At 40.1% G+C, this 15,077-nt stretch overlaps 1 pseudogene; it reads left to right on the plus strand.

Annotated features, from left to right (window-relative positions):
* The first annotated feature begins 3,376 nt into the window (after nt 1–3,376).
* LOC129394016 (dexamethasone-induced protein-like) overlaps nt 3,377–15,077 on the plus strand; it is a 64,011-nt pseudogene continuing 52,310 nt past the window's right edge.

The following is a 15,077-nucleotide window of genomic DNA, read 5'->3' on the forward strand; positions in this document are numbered from 1 at the left end:
ATATTAATTTTTTGGTATTTAATGGCATTGTGAATATATTTATTTTTAAAAATTCCTTGTCTTCTACAGATACATATACGGTAATTAAAAAATGATATGATGTATAGCTTTTACTTCAAAATAATTCAGAGGAAGAAGGAATGTATATAAATGAAGTGGGAGTATAAATGAAACAAAACTGGCTGTGGCCAGGTGTGGTGGCTCATGCCTGTAATCCCAGCACTTTGGGAGACCGAGGCAGGTGGATCACCTGAGGTCAGGAGTTCAAGACCAGCCTGGCCAACGTGGTGAAACATCATCTCTACTAAAAATACAACAGTTAGCCGGATGTGGTGCCGGGTGCCTGTAATCCCAGCTACTTGGGAGGCTGAGGCAGGAGAATTGCTTGAACCTGAGAGGCAGAATTTGCAGTGAGCCAAGATCATGCCACTGCACTCCAGCCTGGGCGACTACAGCAAAATCCCACCTTTAAAAACAAACAAACAAAAAAAAAACAAAAACAAAAAAACTGTCCATGCCATGAATGAAAAATTGTTGATGATGTGTATATGTAGGGCAATTATATTATTTTTCTCAACTTTTTTTACATCTGAAACTTTTTATTGAACACATGCACACGTCCCTTGATAAGTGGGGCTGCTTCCCCATTACTCTCTCAGTAGCCCTTCTGATTTTCACTTCATCTTCATTCTTAGAGACTCTGGATTTTTTTTTTTTTTTTTTGGCAAGTTCAAGTATGTCTTGATCTATGCAAGAACTATCCAGCATGTCTACCTACTCAGCCATATTATCAGAAACAGAAAAAGTGTCCAGATTCTTGTCTTGTCCTGTTAAGATTTTTTAAATTCCAAGAACAGTCACCTTCTACTAGACACTCTGATGTTGGAAGACAAAGCATATTTCGTAAGTGGCATGATTTCTGTGCTCAAGTTTAGAACAAAGCCACAGATTTCAACAACCCAAAAATAACTTAACTGGACTCACCAAATTTAGAAAGATGGAGATTATTTTTAAAAAAGAAAACCTTAATTTACTATGTGACCTCTAAGTATCTCAGCTGAAAATTGTAAAGATAGAAAGGTAAATCAAAAGATGCAGATAATCATGCACTTAATGAAGCGCTAAATCAAAGTATTTTTGGCATATGTGAAAGAGTTTCATTTTATCACATTTTTTACTGGTACTATAGCTATTTGCAAGTACATATAAAACTACAGTGTTACATATAAACTACCAAAAAGCAACTTTTAAAAAAAATTTTATTATTATTATACTTTAAGTTTTAGGGTACATGTGCACAAAGTGCAGGTTAGTTCCATATGTATACATGTGCCATGTTGGTGTGCTGCACCCATTCACTCATCATTTAGCATTAGGTATATCTCCTAATGCTATCCCTCCCCCTCCCCCCACCCCACAACAGGCCCCGGTGTGTGATGTTCCCCTTCCTGTGTCCATGTGTTCTCATTCTTCAATTCCCACCTATGAGTGAGAACATGCGGTGTTTGTTTTTTTTTTTGTCCTTGCGATAGTTTGCTGAGAATGATGGTTTCCAGTTTCATCCATGTCCCTACAAAGAACGTGAACTCATCATTTTTTATGGCTGCATAGTATTCCCTGGTGTATATGTGCCACATTTTCTTAATCCAGTCTATCATTGTTAGACATTTGGGTTGGTTCCAAGTCTTTGCTATTGTGAATAGTGCCACAATAAACATATGTGTGCATGTGTCTTTATAGCAGCATGATTTATAGTCCTTTGGGTATATACCCAGTAATGGGATGGCTGGGTCAAATGGTATTTCTAGTTCTAGATCCCTGAGGATTTAGACACACTGTCTTCCACAATGGTTGAACTAGTTTACAGTCCCACCAACAGTGTAAAAGTGTTCCTCTTTCTCCACATCCTCTCCAGCACCTGTTGTTTCCTGACTTTTTAATGATCGCCATTCTAACTGGTGTGAGATGGTATCTCATTGTGGTTTTGATTTGCATTTCTCTGATGGCCAGTGCTGATGAGCATTTTTTCATGTGCTTTTTGGCTGCATAAATGTCTTCTTTTGAGAAGTGTCTGTTCATATCCTTTGCCCACTTTTTGATGGGGTTGCTTGTATTTTTCTTGTAAATTTGTTGGAGTTCATTGTAGATTCTGGATATTAGCCCTTTGTGAGATGAGTAGGTCGCGAAAATTTTCTCCCATTTTGTCAAAAAACAGCTTTTTAAGAAATGAGACTAATCTAGCAACTTTATTGAGAGGACGTGAAGTGTTTGGTTAGGAATGGTGCAATTGGTGGTGGTTGTGGACATGTGAGATGTAAGATGCCTCAACTTCCAACGTTGTTCAGAAGCAATCCAGCTTTCTGAATTATTCTTATGAATTCTGGATTTGAAACAGTAACTTCCCAAATGGCAGGGGCTTTCAGCAGAGAGGAACCTGGAGGGACCCTGTCCCTGACACCTTCTGGGTTGTTAGCTCCAGATCAAAAGAACTCCTGATTTGGAAAAAGCTTCTTGAAAAGAAGAGGGGAGGTGACCTTGGTGAAGCCTCTGGGGACATGAGCTATTTTTGGGGCTTTTGGCAGGAAAAGAGCTTTTGAAAACGGAGATAAGGCATGGTATTAAAAAGGCTTACATTGGAGAAAGAAGTCATAAAACTCCATACAGTTAGGGCAATAGTTTTGTTTTTTACTAGGACAGCATCAGTTTATTGGAGTATTTATATAACATAAGCAAGGTCTCTTTTTTAACAATTAACAACTGGATTTTATTTTCTACTATAGGTGCAGTTTATCATTCTGAATCCAAAGCCAAGGAATATAAACATGTATGCAAACGAGCTTGTCAGAGGGTGTGAACACAATGTGTATGATCTATGCTTTTCAGTTTTGAACATAAAGCAGTGGCTCTGAGCGCGACCCGGAGGGCGACGCCGCGGCCGCAGCCATGGGTGCTGGGCCTGCAGGGGCGCGGGGGGGAGGGGGGCGCTAGGACCTGCGGGGCCGGGCGGGAGAGAGGGCTGCCGGGACCGGCCCTAGACACTGAGCCGCGGTGGGATCCCCGCCGGCTCTGCGAGGCCCTGCGAGCGCCAGGGAGGCGCCTCGAGGGAGCCGGGCAGCCGCCGGCCACTTCAGGGGGGCCCGCCACTTCTGGGCGGTCGAAAGAGCCTTGGGGGCACATCTCGGGGTGCGGTGACCCGCCCGGCGCATTTCGGGGGTCGGGGCGCATTTGCCAGGGGACATCTGGAGCCCGGCCCTGCTTCTGTCGGGCTCCAGGGTACCCCTGGATGGCTGCGCTGTGCCCTCGCCGGCCGCCCGGGCGCCACAGCGGCTGAGTTCGCCGGGATCGCCGGGCCGCCGCCGCCCTTGCCACCCGCTGCATGCTCGGCGCCCGGGCCGCGCCCACCTGGACGCACTGGGCCCCCTGGTCCCCTACGTGCCGCCGCCGCTGCTGCCCTCTATGTTCTACGTGGGCCTGTTCCTCATGGAGTACATCGTCCTCAACGTGGGCCGCGTCTTCCTGTCCGAGGACATGGACCAGGCGCTCGTGGACCTCGGCGTGCTCTCCGACCCCGGCTCGGGCCTTTACGATGCTGACTCGGAGCTCGACGTCTTTGATGGGTACTTGGAGTAGGGTCTCGACTGCCGTTCCCCTCTTCCCTCCACGATCCGCAACCCACGCCCTGGACCAGCCGCCCAGATCATGCCGCCGCAGCTGGTTGGGGGCACCATCTGGACGGGGATGGTTCCCCAGGAGGAGACCCTCCCCTGCCTCCGAGGCCTGCCTGCTCCCCTCAAAAGCTTCGTGCCAACAGAGAGGTTCCTGTTTGGACCCAGGAGAGTGGAAGAGAGATTGGGACTGAGTGCTGAGGTTGGGAAGGCACCTGCTCCCACAGAAGGGGGAACGCAAGGGGCGTCCCAAGACCTCATCTGCCTGCAGCGTCACACCGATGGCCTGGCCTTGGCTTCTGATTATTTGCAACTGCCATGGATGTTTACAGGAACCCAGCCAGAGTTTGCCTCCCTGCACTTCATCCCAGAGGCACCTGCTTCCCCCACTTCACCTTCGGAGAGGACACTTCAAACTGCAGACACACGCAGAAGCAACTCCCAGCTCCGTTTGATGTGAGTTGAGCCTTCAGGCCAGCTGGGTTTAGCCCGAGGCTGGTCTTAGATGCAGCGACTGTTTCAGGGAGTGACTCAGAAGAAAAAGAAGCTGAGGAAGCTGTTGGGGGGCTGAGGATGGGATTCTCGCTTCTTCGTTTCAGGTTACTCGTTCTTCAGCAAGTTGGCAAAACAGATATCATGCTGGTGAGTGCCACGTTACTCCCCTGGCTGGAAATGCTTTTCTGAAAGTATGAGTGTTGTGCCTACTTAATTCTGATAAACCTGTTTAAGCAATACTTAGGAGGCTGACTTCTTTGGATTAAAAAAAATGTATGCAACTCCAAAAAAAAAAAAAAATTCAACATTTAAAAGTTTCATTTCTAGGGCAGTCTTCCGGTTTGGACTACAAAATTATTTTGCTTGTTTTTGTAGGGGATCGTTTTGTGTTGTTTTGTGTCTTTCTCCACATGATGCTTAGCTCTTTCCCCACTTCCCAGATTAAGGTCTGTATTTTTATAATTGTGGGCACACAATCGTATCTCTTTTAATCTTTGCAACGATGTTGAACTTCTGTAGACAGAAGGATAGAGAAAACAGCTTGAAGGCAGTCAGTGTGTTTTTCCATGAAAGGAAAAAAATAAATAAAAAAATTAAAATGGGTGCTTTTTTAAGAGAGATTGTCCTATACTTTTTCATTCTGTTTTTCATCACGTAGTTTGTATCATAGCAAGTTCATTGTCATTCCAGAGTTCAGCTTTGCCCTTGTACTCAGTTGTGCTTTTTTCCCATTGGTTTTTGAGGTTTTGCTAAATTGTTGAATATTTAATGTGGGGACAGGAATGGACTCAGAAGAAATGTTTTTTATTTTGATTCTTACTAGTCTTGTAGGCAAACCTTCCATTACTTTTTATGCAAATACAATCTAGTTGAATATTGTATATCAAGTAAATATGCGTCTCTCTCTGCTCTTTTCATTGATATTTACATAACATTAAAGAGATTATACTTTATCAGAGATTCAAGCTTTTTCTTATGAATGAAGCCCTATAAATAAGAATATTTTGTTACAGGGATTTTGTTCTTTTGAAATTTATAATAATAAAGCTAAAAGTTCTCTAAGCTGTTTTATATTTTTTCTTATTTTTCAAAGTGAAATTTTTCTATCATCTGAAAATAAATTTTATATAACTATAGTCCTAGAAATCTAATACATTTGAATTGTATATTTAGCCTCTTTAATATTTCCAATGAATACACTTCTTAAAAGTTTAATTAGGAATACAGTTCTTAGTTTTTGAGCTTTCTCTTTGTTGACTAAATTGAAATGTTAATTCATTTATAAATGGCTTTTCCTTCTCTCTCTTTTCCTCTCCTAATTTATGCTCAAGGCCAGGTGATTTTATAGACCTTTATTCTCTGTGTAGTTTATATTAGAAAATAATGTTACATCTTGATTTAGAATTTACATTATAGTATCCAAAATGTTTTTGTCAAATGTGTGCTTTTATCCTCAGATTCTGGCGCCCCTGTGACTCACAGTCACTTCTTTTTAGGTATGGAGAGTATTAACAGGGGGAGGAGAAATGATTCGTTTGAGATTTAGTTATCTATATAAAAGACGAATTGTCAGGATATTTGAACCAAACTGGGTCATACAATTTCTGTGGCTATTTTGGATAGCCTTACAATGAATTAAGCTTACTAAATTCCTTGTACTTTTCATTTAATAGCTAGATGTTATTGTTTTAATTTGAATAATATTAAGTGAGCCATATTACCAATTAACCTGAATATAAACACTTGCTTGTTTTTAATCTGAGTAGTTTATGTCTTAAAAGTATGGCATGGAACTAGTGGTCAATTTTTATTAATCTAAGTGTCTCCCATACTTCTTTAAGCTTTTGGAAAGTTTGGGAAGTTGTGATTTTGCAATGAATAATCTCTCCCCTTGGTTTCATAGGCAATTGAAAAGCTGCAGGCCGGTGCTCTTGCAACTGACGCGGTCACTGCAGCACTGGTGGAACTTGAGGTATTTCTTTTCTCTGTTTTATTGAAAATATTTGTGAGTTTATCTTTATTGTTTTTAAATGACATGAAACTGTTGAGTTAGTCAACCATAAATTATATGACCAGTGTTGCCCACCAATATTAGCACAGTTATGAAGAAGCCTATGATATTGTTGTTTTCATTGGTGACTTTTCTGAGTAATATAAAAGTTGGTTAAATTCCTTTCTTTTCTTGATTTTTTTTTTTTGTGAGATTCGTGAATACAAAAGTTAGTGATGGGATACTGAAGTTTCTCATTTTCAGTAGGAAAATCCTTGAAGTTAACCCCCAAAAAATGATGTATGTTCTGTTGTTTAAAAATAAATTCCAACTGTCTAAAGTGCCTAAAGTAGAAGGGGAAGATTCTTCACGAACGTAACAGTTAGATATATACCCTGAAATTGTGTGCTGTGAAGTGTGCCTTGTCCCAGTGTTACGGTTAGGTTTGTCCCCAGTTTACTGTGGACATCGAATAATTGAGTGGGGAGGCTCTCACGTTTGCCATAATTTTTTATACTCTAGAGTGAGGTCCTCTCAGTTCTCTTGATTTGGACCCTTGATGAATTTGTGCAGGGGATATTGAGGTCTTCAGAAGATTGACTTGCTGCTCAAACTTGGAGAAGATAGATTTGTATCTATCAGTTGAGAGGATTATCGTGAAAAATATTTTTCTGGTTGAGAATACTCCTTAGGGAATCAAGTAAGACATGATGACGAAACAATGATGAGTTTGAGGGAGGAGATGATAGTTAAAGGCGACATTTCCAGGTTGACTGGGTTGTGGCCCTTGTATTCAGGCTCTCATACCAAGGCACGCACCCTTTCATGCCTTTCCTTGTGCAAATTGCCCAGGTGTTTACCAAAAGTCCTAGCCGTGTTTTCTGTATATTCTCATGCTTAATTGTGGACCTGAGCTTTTGATCATGCTTTGTAGATTTTAATTTCTCTTGGTAATGTCAGATTGGTCCTAATGTAGTCAAGGAAGGTGAAAGTATATGGTGGGCACCTAGTTCTATTGAATCTTACATTGGGGATGTGTGATGCCCTCCTAATATGACTGATACATTTCATGCCAGCTCTACCAGTCATTAGCCATGTGTCCATGGGTGTGGCACAGTCTGTCCTTGACTCACTTTCCCTATTTATGAGGATAATAATTCCCACTTCACAGAGTTGTGAAGATTAACTGAGTTCGTATATGACTAATACAGGACAGTCTCTTAGAACAGTGTGTGGCACGTAGTAAGCACCCATAACTGTTAGCAATTATTACAGTTATGAGGTGCTTTGGAAGTGGTATGTATGAGATGAATATTTATGGTAACTATTAATGACAAGTTTTACAGCATCAAAGAAAGGTTAATTATATGTTGAGGATCAGAGGAGAAAAATGACATAAGAAAGAAGATAGATGTATTTACCACCAAATGTTACCTTTACTCAAAACAGACACACAAAGAGGGCTTCATCTAACTTAACTAATTCCATTGTTAGTTGAAAATTACTTGCATGGAGTCAGCATAGGTTTGGGAAAGAAGGTTATTGAGTAGCTGGAGAATATACTAGAATGGCAACCATGAATGCAAAACTGAATAAAATTAAGTTTCTCTTTTTATCTTAGAATAACTTTAATTTTCCTGTCATACTTATATATCATGTTTAATATTTCATTCTATTTTCCCCTAGTGTTGAATCTGACTTTTAAGGGGTTTACTTATTTATGCTTAAAAATGATAAGAATACATTTTGAAATAATGAGTTTCTCCTGAGTAAGTGGACTTATAGTTTTGGGTAACTTGTGTTTTTTTAAGAGTGTGGATATGAATTTAAAGGAAAAAAATTTCTTGTTCTATTATTTTTGATTGGAATAAGTCATAAGGATAATGGTAGCATAGAATTCTTCCCCAAGTGACTTTAGTGCATCCCACACCTCAACTTTTAGTTATTTTATTTTATATATATATATTTTTTTGAGATGGATTCTCACTCTGTAGCCCAAGCTGGAGTGCAGTGGTGCGATCTTGGCTCACTGCAACCTCTGCCTCCCAGGCTGAAGTGATTCTTGTGCCTCAGCTTCCCATGTAGCTGGGACTACAGGCATGCACCACCACACCCAGCTAATTTTTGTATTTTTTTTTTTTTAGTAGAGATGGGGTTTCACCATGTTGACCAGGGTGGTCTTGAACTCCTGAGCTCAGGGGATCCACCTACCTCGGCCTCCCAAAGTGCTGCGATTACAGGTGTGAGCCACTGTGCCTGGCCTCAACTTTTGATTATTAAATTTGTGGAAGAATTTCAATTATCTTTAACAATTAACTTTTCTATGGACTCTTTGATTGAAATATATGTTAATAGTTTAAGGTTAAGCTTACACTAACGGGAAGAATTTTCCTAAATCTTAAGAATTATGTTGGAAATCATGCTTATACTGCCCCCTGCAGTTTCTCTCACCTTGAATAATTGTGATTCATTACCTTAAAACAGGATAGGTTTTCAGATGGACTTCAGTTGGGGAAGTATTGTAATAGCTTGGGTCAATGGAAAGATGTAAGAAGATTGGATTCTAATATTTCTGTACTTAGAGAAATATAAGTAGCAGTACTGAGTCCTTTCAGAATACTGAAAAGTGATGAGAAAAATTCTGTAGAGCCTTATTAATAATGCATTATGTTTAATTTGAGAATAAACACTTATCTTTAGTTTTGGTCAGTCTATTCAGTTAAGTCATGTCTGGATTATTGAACAGATGCAAACAGTCATTGTTCTTTTCTCTTTAGACTTTGGGATATACTTTTTGATTTAAAAAATGATGTTCTTGCCACTGAGCTTAAGGAAACAATACATAAACATATTTTTAAAACTTGCCCATTATATTATTACTTAGGCAGATATTGAAATTGATATGGATTCCTTAAATACTAATTGTGGATTGAAATGACTGAAATGTTTTAATGGTCTTTATTGCCTAGAAAGAGTATCTGGCTGTATATTTTAAAAATGTGATAATTTGTATTTTCCCAAATAGTGAAAAGTATACTGATCTTAACTCCATGCAGTGGAGGAGGAAGAGACAAGGCAAAAGAAATATGTGTGTGTGTGTATAGTAGTGTGTTCCACGCACACTAAAGGGAATTATGCAAACATATCATTTTTTAGCTTTTCTTAGAGACTGATAATTTTGTGTGGTTTTATTTTTCTTTACCACCACTACAGACAAGTGATGTCATCTTAAGACTGTCACTTCTGGACAACAGAATGAGGTGTTTTCTTCATTTAAGTAAAGGAGGGGCAGGTGCAAAAGTTCCTATCTATTAAATTGACCACCTTCTCTGTTTAGAGTTTTGGGAGGGAAGGTGGCTGCTTCTGTATGAGAGGTTTTCTGCAGTGTGGAAATGCAAATGATATTACTCCAAAGTATATTTTGTTTATCTTCAAAATGTAGGGAAGGAAATAGGTCAGTTTATAGATCATATTTTAATGATTTATTGGTAAGTTGATTCATTCCTGTTGTTTCATATAGCTTTTTTGAGATTATCTTAATAACTGATGAGAAAGCGAATTCTGTTCACTGGATGGCATAACTCTGGTTTCACTCACAGCAGAGAAGATTAATATTGTGAAAGAATTTGGTCTTCATATTTGGGACTATACATTTGGATGCCAGTTGCTTTTTTGGCTGCTTTTGAAATAGTTTTGGATCAAGTAGTGACAGTGGATTTAAGATTCCAGACCATAATTTTGCATATTTCACATGGTAAAACTTCTAATGTGAATTTCTTTTTGAGAAAATTGGATATAGAACTGGGTGAGTCATGATGCTACCATTTTCTTAGGATTGTTTCTAAAGTAGAAAGTGTTTCATGGATTCTGATAGAAAATGAACTATTTATAAAATACTGCCTGAAGCTCCTTTTGCACAATGGTGTTTTTCTTAAAAAGTACAAAGACCTGGTTTAAAAAAGTCTAATGAGTAATAATAGGTGAAATATGAATGACAGACTTTTGGAAGGTAATTGATAATCTTTTGTGAGAAAACTGATGAATTTCGCAGAGGTTTCAAAGATCTTGTTGTAACCTTTGAGAAGTTTTGGTTAATTCATTCTGAAAACTGATTATTTTGGTAGGTAGAATACCGTATATTAAGAATAGTGATAGGGGCCGGGCACAGTGGCTCACGCCTGTAATCCCAGCACTTTGGGAGGCCGAAGCGGACGCATCACGAGGTCAGAAGATCAAGACCAGCCTGGCCAATATGGTGAAACCCCGTCTCTAATAAAAATACAAAAATTAGCCGGGCATGGTGGCGCGTTCCTGTAATCCCAGCTAGTTGGGAGGCTGAGGCAGAAGAATTGCTTGAACCTGGGACCCAGGAGGCAGAGGTTGCAGTGAGCTGAGACTGCACTGAGACTGCGCCACTGCACTCCAGCCTGGGCTACGGACTGAGACTCCGTCTAAAAGAAAAAAAAAAAAAAGAATAGTGATAGGAATAGCTTTTACGTTTTATGTAGTAAAAGGCAAATTATACAGGTTCCTTTGTTAAAAATCTTTTGTTGAACTTCTGTTATTAAAAATGGACTGTGAAGTTTTTTATTCACTTAATTCATGCTTTAAAGCTCCCTATGGTCAGGGGAGATGCTAATTCATGGTTAAAACTCGTTTCTTGTCCAAATGCTTTAGTGTTTATAGGGCAGATTATATTGGGCCAAGTTTTTAGTCATTCTGTTGAAAACAGTTCATCGTCTTTGGATCTCTGTGTAATACAAATATTGCTTGCTTGTAAACTCTAGGGAAGTCCTTTAAGAATAACTTGTTCAAATGACTGATATTTTGGTATGTAAGAGAAAGAAAGTAGGTATTTTCATTATATATTTATATTATTATATATAATACTGTTACACATTTGTCTGTATCTTTGTTGTTATTGTTGAGACAGATTCTTGCTCTGTCGCCCAGGCTGGAGTGCAGTGGTATGATCTCGGCTCACTGCAATCTCTACCTCCCAGGTTCAAACGATTTTCATGCCTCAGCCTCCTGAGTAGTTGGGACTACAGGTGTGCGCCACCACACCTGGCTAATTTTTTTGTGTTTTTAGTAGAGACGGGGTTTTGCCACGTTGCCCAGGCTGGCCTCAAGCTCCTGGCCTCAAGTGATCCATCTGCCTTGGCCTCCCAAAGTGCTGGGATGACAGGTGTGAGCCACCGTGCCCAGCCAGGTCTGCATTTCTTTAAGGCAGGGATCTCCAGAATGGGAATGTTGGTCACACTTGAGTAGTTCATTGTGAGTGGACCGCAGCCCAGGCCTCTTGTGCAGCTGCAGGAATAGGCCATATTCTCTTCCCTGGGCTTTATACTTCCGGCTGGAATTGTCTGTGTGCCTCGGGGATAGAAGAAACTTCTAAGGCCTGGCAGTCCTTGAAATGCCTAGTGGTCATGGAGATGGTGTGGCTTCCTGATGGCGCATATGGGCATACCTAGGATGGAAGGGGACATTGGAAAGAGCTGATACATTTCCCTTTTCCCTCACCAAACTTATAACAAGTTTTCTTGTGAGCAGATGCTTAACCACACCCTGCTCCCTACTGTACTTCAGTCATTTGGTTTTTATTGCAAAAAAGGAGGGGCATCTACTTTAAGGTCGTTTCTGTGATTTGGGAAGTTTAAAATTATTTAAATAAAGGAGCATCTCGTTTCCTGTATGTTTTTATTTTTGTAGAAATTATGTTTTCATAAGCAGAGTGGTCCCTTGCTCTTTCCCCAGCACCCCCTGCCCCCCAGTAGAGCTGACCACACTGGAAAGACAGCTTGATGCATTTAGCTCACATTTACGTAAGTGCTCATTAACTATAATGTGGCTGGTGAGTCTAATTTTAGACCTACCACCCTTGAAAATCTCATTTTTCTCTTCCATTGATAATATCTTTTATTCTCTGTAAGGGGAGTGGGATGTGTTTCTATGTATGTGAAGTAGAAGATTTACCTTTTTTCTTTTGTAGTACTTACAATGTTTTCATTGCATGAAATTTGAGTTTTGACCTTAGGTGCTCTTTTTTCCTTTTTTTTTTTCTTAACTTGGTATTATTGATGATTTCAAAGACCCTATTTTGCCTGTCTGTTTAGCAGTATTCCCAGTGGTGCTTCAGTATTTCTGTGTATTCCAGCTGTTTATGGAGTCTCTATGTTTCTCTGCATTTTTTATTTTTTGAGGTGTACACACACAGTTATGCTTCATGGAGTTGCATCCAGCCAAGTATCCATGTTCTTCTTGTGAAGAGGCAGAGAAAATCACCTCTCCCAAGAATTTCCACCTTCTGAACAAGGGAAATGTATCCTGAAGAGCTGTACGTAGATGGGAGGCAACTTGTTTGCTTGTTCTGCTGCTAGAGCATTGATTTAATTAGAAGACAGGCTGTGGGTGGCCATGTGCAGACAAAGAAGCACCAGACAGAGCCCGTTTAGCCTGGGACAGTAAGAGTAAGTTAACTCTTTTTAAAACACTTTTTTGAGTACTGATGCTGATTCTTGCCTTCAGTACTAAGGGGCAACTTGTAACTTACTGTTTGTGTTTACACATAGATACATCTGTTCTTTTTCTGAGACCCTAGAAATGACACATGCTCTCTAGAACAAAGTACCTGCGCAATGGAAAAACAGTGATTTCTTCCCCAACCCTTTTTTTTTTTGAGAATAAAAAGAAAATAGAATCAATGATTACATTCTAGATTAATTTTACACTGTAGCAAACCCAGTGTTAGCGTTTGACCAAGTCAAAACACTTAAGTATAGAGCTTGTCATGCTTTTACTTTGTAGTAATGGGAACATGAGAAACGATTTTAGCCTTTTCCAGCCATTTCTTGATAAGGTATGTGGGTCTCATCAGATATATTCATCCTGGCCGAACCTAGTAGAAGAGAGGGTCCAAGATCAGACCTAGCAGTTCCTGAGGAGCATGGAACCCTATATGTGTGCCCTTGTTTTTCTCTGGGAGTTGTTACTCTCAAAAATATACTTCATTTTGGAATTCAGTTTTGAGCTACCTAAAGCCACATATGGTAGTGTGGTGGAGTTAGTGGAAATCCTGTGTTTTTGACTATGTGGAAGCAATTTAGACTTTTGGATTTTTGAGTGTAAAATGTCTTCTAGTCCTATATTAATAGGGATATTACACAAAAGGGATTTAATTAGATTCATCGGTCCTAGGATTTATAGTGTTGTGATTTTTGAATCTGTGTGTGTGTGTGTGTGTGTGTGTATTTGTGTTTGTTTGGATCTGTATCATTTGTGGCATCAGGTTTATACCTTAGCATCTACTGTTTTGGTTTGTTTTGCTCTTGGTAATGAAGGAAGTAGGCTAAAAAGATTTTTCTATGTTTGGAAAATCAGAGGCTGGTATGATGGTGTTTAATTTCAAAGACTACCTTTTGATTTTAAGTTTTTTTCCATCTCTCAAACCCACCCCTTTATTCAGAATCTGGAAAAGAATGAGGAAGAAACTTAAGTTACATAATTTTTAAGATTCTCGGCCTGGCACGGTGGCTCACACCTGTAATCCCAGCACTTTGGGAGGCCGAGACGGGCAGATCACGAGGTTAGGAGATCGAGACCATCCTGGCTAACATGGTGAAACCCTGTCTCTATTAAAAGTACAAAAAATTAGCCAGGTGTGGTGGCAGGTGCCTGAAGTCCCAGCTACTTGGGAGGCTGAGGCAGGAGAATGGCATGAACCCAGGAGGTGGAGCTTGCAGTGAGCCGAGATCGCGCCACTGCATTCCAGCCTGGGCGACAGAGCGAGACTCCGTCTCAAAACAAAACAAAACAAACCAAACAAAAAACCAGATTCTCATCAAGATTCTAAATCTTGCTCTCCTCTCTTTCTTTCTCTTTCATGTGTTCATTACCTAAGTGTTAGAATAATGAAGGATTGTACCTCACTATAGAAATCAGCTTAAAGTTGAATCTTAGACATACCAATTGACAAAAGTTCTTTGGCCATTCCCATTGCCAGGCAGTTTTTAGTGGCAGTCATTCTCACTCAGGGTCCAGCCTCCTGCATGGTGTACACATTTCCTGACAGCTCATGACACGCATGTACTGTAACACAGGACATCAACACTATAACACATTCATAGTGGGGAATTGATTTATGTTTCCTTTTTCTGGAGTATGTGCAAATGTAAGCATATTTTCTAGTGGGTTGGAAGTCTTTTTATTAAAAAAACCTTAGTAGAGGACTTAAAAGTTACTAGTATCCCTCTTTCCTCTCCAGTTCTGACCATGTCATTTGATAAAAGGATGGTTTAAATTATTATAATCCCATGGTCTGTTAGGTTCTTCTTGAGTGATATTTCCATATTATTGTCAATATGGTTAAAAGGTATAATTATTTAGGTTGAAGGGAAGTATACGTAGATGTATACAGCAGATAGTAGCCTCTAGCTGAGATCCCAAGGAGAAAATTCTGTTACTGGGAAAGGGTGATTATGTGTTTATTTAGCAAACACAAAGTGTTTACCATGTGCCGGGCACTCTTTAAGCACTTTACAAATATTGGCTCATTAGTTTTCACAAGTGCCCTGAGATGGGTACTGTTGTTAGCCCTATTTGATGAGGATACTGATGCACAGAGTGGTTAAGTAATTTCCTCAAGGTCACATAGCTAGGAAGTGTTGGAGCCAGAAATGGAATCCTGCTGCCGTGACCCACTCAGTCAATTTTTTTTTTTTTTTTTTTGAGACCGATTCTTGCTCTATTGCCCAGGCTGCAGTGCAGTGGTGCAATCTCGGCTCACTGCAACCTCCGCCTCCTGGGTTCAGACGATTCTTCTGCCTCAGCCTCCCCAGTAGCTGGGACTACAGGCTCCTACCATTACACTGGCTAATTTTTGTATTTTTAGTAGAGATGGGGTTTCTCCAAGTTGGCCAGACTGGTCT

The sequence above is a fragment of the Pan paniscus genome, chromosome 16 (genome assembly GCF_029289425.2).
Source record: "Pan paniscus chromosome 16, NHGRI_mPanPan1-v2.0_pri, whole genome shotgun sequence".
Lineage (NCBI taxonomy): Eukaryota > Metazoa > Chordata > Mammalia > Primates > Hominidae > Pan > Pan paniscus.